Source organism: Cibotium barometz, chromosome 10 (genome assembly GCF_041138505.1).
Source record: "Cibotium barometz isolate CiBa-2024 chromosome 10, ASM4113850v1, whole genome shotgun sequence".
NCBI lineage: Eukaryota > Viridiplantae > Streptophyta > Polypodiopsida > Cyatheales > Cibotiaceae > Cibotium > Cibotium barometz.
In genome coordinates this window covers 34,066,631-34,073,021 of record NC_141055.1, presented here as the reverse complement: position 1 = coordinate 34,073,021, position 6,391 = coordinate 34,066,631, and the positions used below count along the sequence as shown (strand labels likewise).

Genomic DNA, 6,391 nt, shown 5'->3' with positions numbered 1-6,391 from the left:
TTGCTTTAACCTCCCTTTCTGCAGGGGTTTTCTGATAACTGATTTAATCGTCCGAGACTCATTTTCGTGTATTTCACACCAATCCAGCCTAGCTTTTTCCTGAGGTTTCAATCAATTAGCAGCCACTTTTATTAATCTTGTCTTAATCTGGCGCTCTCAGCTTAATTGAGTTGGATTAGTAAATCGACACTTAATGGCTTCATCAGATGGCACAGACAGGGTTATAGCTACAGCCTATCACATATTAAAGTCTTTGAGCAGCAATGACAACACCACAGACGATATGCTCCGCATTTTCTCCAATTTTGATGACAGGTTTTCCAACATGAATGAGAATAATAACAGAAACAGAGAGACAGATTTGCCTGAATCCTTGCCTTCTAAACATACCGAGCTCCTTGAGAGCTTGAAAATGGCAGGGGACACTGTGATGAAGTGGGAAATGGCCACCTCTGAGCTTGCCAGAAACACCCATATCTGGTCCTGTCAAACTAAAGATTCTGAATCTTACCTACATGCAGTGGATGAGCTTCAAGATTTGATGGGTTCTCTTTCAAGGATGCAGCGGGAAAGTCAAGCTTTCAACAGAGCCCAGAGCCTGCTTCAGTTGGTCATGGCTAGATTAGAACAGGAGTTTAGGCACTTGCTTCTTTCACAAAGCAGCTCTGTAGATCCTGAATGGATACCTGAGATAACGTCTGTGCAGTCTAATGGTGCAGAAAAAGGCCCAGGTCTCATGTGCAGAGAGGAGGAGGAAGATAGAAATAGTTTCATCGATGATAATGGTGATGTCGATGATGATGGCATGCCTTCAGTACTGCCTCTCCATACTGTGAATTTCACCATTGAACTGCTCCATGCGCATGTCATCTCTGACCTCAATGACATTGCACGGCGGATGGTGGCAGGGGGTTATGGAAGAGAGTGTTGCCAGATCTATTCTGGCATCAGAAAGGCTCTCTTAGACCAAAGCCTGCGCAGTTTGGGGATAGAGAAGCTGAACTTTGAAGACGTGCACAAAATGGCATGGGAGAACTTGGAAGTGAGAATCAAGAAGTGGGTTCAGACCTTGAAGGTGGCCGTTAGGGTTTTGTATGCAAGTGAGAGGAACTTGTGTGAACAGGTATTTGCAGGGTTGAGTCCGTGGAGGGAAACCGCATTTGCAGAGCTGGCAAAAGGCTCCATACTGCAGATTTTAAGTTTGGGGGAGGCCATTGCCGTCAGTAGGAGGTCTCCTGAGAAGATCTTCAGAATCCTGGACATGTATGAAACCCTATGGGACCTTACACCTGACATCAACTTCATCTTCTCTGATAATATATTCTCCAATGTGAGGTCTGAGGCCCATGGGATCCTTATGAGGCTTGGAGAGGCAGCTAGAGGAACCTTTGCAGAGTTTGAGAATGCAATTCAGAGAGACACATCTAAAATCCCCATTCCAGGAGGGGTGGTACATCCCTTGACACGGTACGTGATGAACTATATCTGGCTTCTCGTGAGCTACACAGGCACTTTGAGGCGGCTCCTGGGAGACGAGAATCTGGTAATGGACGCTCAATGCAGTGGATCATCAGTAGACGTTTCCTCGGAGAAGGAAAGCCACAATGGAACCGACCATCTTTCCCCTCTGGCCGTGCAGATAATATGGCTCACCATCCTCCTGGAATGCAATTTGGATGGCAAATCCAAGCTTTACAAAGACATAGGTCAGTCATACCTCTTTCTCATGAACAATGCCCACTACATTGTGCAGAAAGTGAAGAAATCAGAGCTCTCCTTGTTGGTCGGGGAGGATTGGGTACGAAAGCATTTAGGCCAGGTCAGGCAGTATGCAACCAATTATGTGAGAACTGCATGGATGAAGGTGTTGACATGCCTCCGGGATGAGGGCCTATCTGTGACTGACAGTTTTTCCAGTGGCATCTCGAAGGTTGCATTGAAAGAGAGGTTCAAAACATTCAATGCCTCATTTGAAGATATGATCCGGACACAGTCCTCTTGGGTTGTGCCTGATCCTCAGCTAAGAGAGGAGCTCAGGCTATCCATTGCAGAGAAGTTGATACCAGCATACCGCTCCTTTTCATCTCGGTTTCAAAGCTACTTGGAGTCTGGAAGGCATTCTCGAAAGTATATAAAGTATACAGCAGAGGATCTTGACCATTGTCTGCTTGACCTGTTTGAGGGCACCTCGGGCCAATCAGCCAACAGAAGGAAGTCATTCTCCATGACTTGAAGTGTCACATGCATAAGGCAGTGCCATGGCTAATCCCAGATCTAAATCCCTCATTAGGCAGCTTTAGGTGCATTTAGGGTATGTAGCATCCAATCGACAGCATATTTCAGCAATGATGCGTCAGTCGGCAGCATCTCATGATCAGTCCGTAGCAGTTATGACCACACATGTGAAGTGATAACATTTTATTTGACATTTTACCCAGTCATGGGATTAAATACAGGCCAACAGCAATAGAAGATGACCGACCAACAGCAGATGTAAGATTCCTCCCCCACCCCCTTTTTGATGTCTAGTATCTTCCCCTGTAATCAATCCCTCTTCAGAAATATAAAGACCTTGTTTCTATCTGTTTTAGCCTAGAGAGAGAAAAATATTCTAGAGAGAGAATATTCAGATTTTGAATATTTTTGGATAGAAAAATATCTCTTCTAATTCAGATGAGTTCCCCTGAAACAGAAATTCAAAAAGAATTTTCCAATGTGTAATTGGAATTAATTGAAAATAGGTATAAAGAACCTTAGCCTAAGGGTCTAGATTTTCAGAAATCTTTAGACTATGGTCCAATTAAGGTTCCTATGGACCAATAGCATCAATCCATGTGTAGGGAGGAGATAAATCCAACTTGTAAAAAAAAAAACCCAAAAATGAGTAAATGCTCACATGAGGTGAAGAGTTGAAAATGTACAAGGTTTATTAGTAAAAAACTATGTGCAATATTAAAAATATGAGATATTTTGGGTATAATGATTTTATTATGACACATATGTAAGGAAGGGGAGTCCCTTAAATGCTCACATAAGATAAAGAGTTGAAAATGTACAAGGTTTATTAGTAAAAAACTATGAGCAATATTAAAAATATGAGATATTTTGGGTATCCAAAAATGAGTAAATGCTCACATAAGATGAAGAGTTGAAAATGTACAAGGTTTATTAATAAAAAACTATGAGCAATATTAAAATGATTCCATTATGACACATATGTAAGGAAGGGGAGTTCTTTAAAGGAGGTGCATATTTCACATAAGATGAAGAGTTGAAAATGTACAAGGTTTATTAGTAAAAAAACTATGAGCAATATTAAAATGATTCCATAATGACACATATGTAAGGAAGGGGAGTTCTTTAAAGGAGGTGCATATTTCACATGCTTGAATGAGTTTTAAACTCATAAAAATTGAGATATTTCATCTCTCCTCTCTCCTCATTCAAGTCTAGTTCCAAAAAGTTAGCTTAACTGACCTAAAAATGGTCAAAAATTGACCAAACTGATTTGGAAAATTCTAGAATCAGTTTGTTTGGTTAGGAGCTCAATTTTTCCTATAAATAGAAGCCTCCCCCTTGTTGAAAAATAGTTAGTGTTTATGCATCGTTACTCTACTCCACCTAAGCCAAGAACTGTGAATTCATTTAATAATTCACTAGTTTTTGGAGCTTCCCTCTTTCTTCAATCCCCATTAGTGGCTCCATCAACATACTTAACCAATTGATTGGTTGGGGGCCTCTACCGTGAACAAAGAATCAAGCAAGTTGTAAGGTAATTAGTGAATATTGATCTTTCTATAATTTCTCAATGTTTCTCTCTTCTCAACCCCTCTCAAGCTTGAGAAGTTTAATTGGTATGGTTTTTTTTTAAATATTATTGAAGTTTGAATAGTAGTGAAGAGTTACATAAGTTAATAAATGCTATTGAAGTTAATTTTCATTTATGTTTAAATTCTAATGATTTTTATGTAAACTCTCTCTCTCACTCAAGAAATGGTCATACTCATGACCCGTTCTCAATCCAAATCAAGCTTTTCATAAAGCTTTTCCTTAACCCAAGATTAAGCTATGCTTGAGGCCAATTTAATGGCTTTTTTCTATGCTTTTAGTTATGCATATTGATGATTCAATCCACTATAGATTAATGATCCAATTAGAGATCATTTTAATTATTTTCTTAATGATAAGCTTTATCCCTTAGAAAAAATTGAGATTTATCAGTCATAGCAACGGAGCTATGGCAAAATTTTTATAAAAATTATGCATAAAATAATTTCATTCAAAGCATAAAAAGAGGACTTCCTACCATATTCTAGGAATTATCATCCTAGATTAATTGAAAGAATTTCATTATAATCATGGAGAAATTGAATTTTAATATCATGCATAAAGGATAATTTTTTTATATCAAAAGTGTTACTTTTATCATTTTTAATTTTCATGCATAGAAGTATGCATAAAGGAAAAAATTTTATATCAAAAGTGTTACTTTTATCATTTTTAATTTTCATACATAGAAGTATGCATAAAGGATAATTTTTTTATATCAAAAGTGTTACTTTTATCATATTGGATTTCATGCATAGAGGTATGCATAAAAGTTGAATATTTTATTATAAAAGTGTTACTTTTAGCATAATTGAATTTCATGCATAGAGGTATGCATAAAAGATATGGGAAGTGATAAGATATGATAAGATGCATGTGGATGTGGATGTGGATGTATGAATGTGGATGTATGGATGTGAATGTGGATGTGGATGTGGATGTATGAATGTGGATGTATGGATGTGGATGTGGATGTATGAATGTGGATGTATGGATGTGAATGTGGATGTGGATGTGGATGTATGAATGTGGATGTATGGATGTATGAATGTGGATGTAAGGATGTGAATGAGGATGTAGATGTGGATGCATGGATGTAAATGTGGATGTGGATGTATGGATGTATGCATGTAGATGTGGATGCATGAATGTGGATGTATGGATGTGAATGAGGATATAGATGTGGATGTATGGATGTGAATGTACATGTAGATAAAGATGTATATATGTGAATGGGAATGTGGATGTGGATGTATGTATGCATGTGGATGTGGATATGGATGTGTATGTATGAATGTGGATATGGGATGTGGATGTATAAATGAGGATGTGAAAATGGAGATAAGCATGTAGATGTGGATGCATGAATGTGGATGTATGGATGTGAATGAGGATATAGATGTGGATGTATGGATGTGAATGTGCATGTAGATATGGATGTATATATGTGAATGGGAATGTGGATGTGGATATGGATGTGTATGTATGAATGTGGATATGGGATGTGGATGTATAAATGAGGATGTGAAAATGGAGATAAGCATGTAGATGTGGATGTATGGATGTGAATGTGGGTGTGGATGTGGATGTATGAATGTGGATGTATGGATGTGAATGAGGATGTGGATGTGGATGCATGGATGTAAATGTGGATTTGTATGTATGGATGTAGGCATGTAGATGTGGATGCATGAATGTGGATGTATGGATGTGAATGAGGATATAGATGTGGATGTATGGATGTGAATGTGCATGTAGATATGGATGTATAGATGTGAATGAGAATGTGGATGTGGATGTGGATGTATGTATGTATGTATGTGGATGTGGATGTATGAATGAGGACGTGATAATGAATGTATGCATGTGGATGTGGATATGGATGTGTATGTATGAATGCGGATATGGATGTGTATGTATGAATGTGGATATGGGATGTGGATGTATAAATGAGGATGTGAAAATGGAGATAAGCATGTAGATGTGGATGTATGGATGTGAATGTGGATGTGGATGTGGATGTATGGATATGGATATGGATGTGAATATATGATATGTGATGTGAAGGAATCTGAAGTGAAGAGATGGAAAATGATATGATTGGATGAGTACACATATAAATGAAATGTGGAATAAGTAATGTGGATTGCATGAGGGATAATGTGGAAAAATGAGAGTTAATATAGAAATTGTATTTGTAAACTGTTTGTAAATGCTGTTTGTAAATGGCTGTTTTATGTCAAGAATGCTGGGAAAGCATTTTGACCGTCTAGTGATTAAGGTCGTGGAGACCTAACTGATAAAGTTGCAACTGCTGACGGAGAGTCAATGGAGGACGTCTCGCGTAGCAAGGTCGGCCGAGGTCTTGACCAGCCTCGGTTCGATTAAAATGGTGAGCTTCCGGTACGGTGGATGAGGGACCAAGGAAGCGGCCTATGAGTGAAGCGCTAGGTCACCTGCGAAGGATCCTAGAGGGTGCTGACCATACGGTGCTCGGGCTCTGGGTCGCCCAGGATACCCACGCGTGCGTCGAGGAAGATATTGGAACAAGGAGTAAGAGTTG

General features: G+C 38.9%; 1 pseudogene across 1 annotated transcript in view; it reads left to right on the top strand.

Moving 5' to 3' along the window:
• Positions 1 to 2,487, top strand: part of LOC147634821 (exocyst complex component EXO70B1 pseudogene) — a 2,833-nt pseudogene extending 346 nt beyond the window's left edge. The window contains exon 1 of the transcript XR_015266809.1: positions 1 to 2,487. This exon is cut by the window's left edge and continues 346 nt beyond it. The product of XR_015266809.1 is annotated as an exocyst complex component EXO70B1 pseudogene (transcript).
• The last annotated feature ends 3,904 nt before the right edge of the window (positions 2,488 to 6,391 follow it).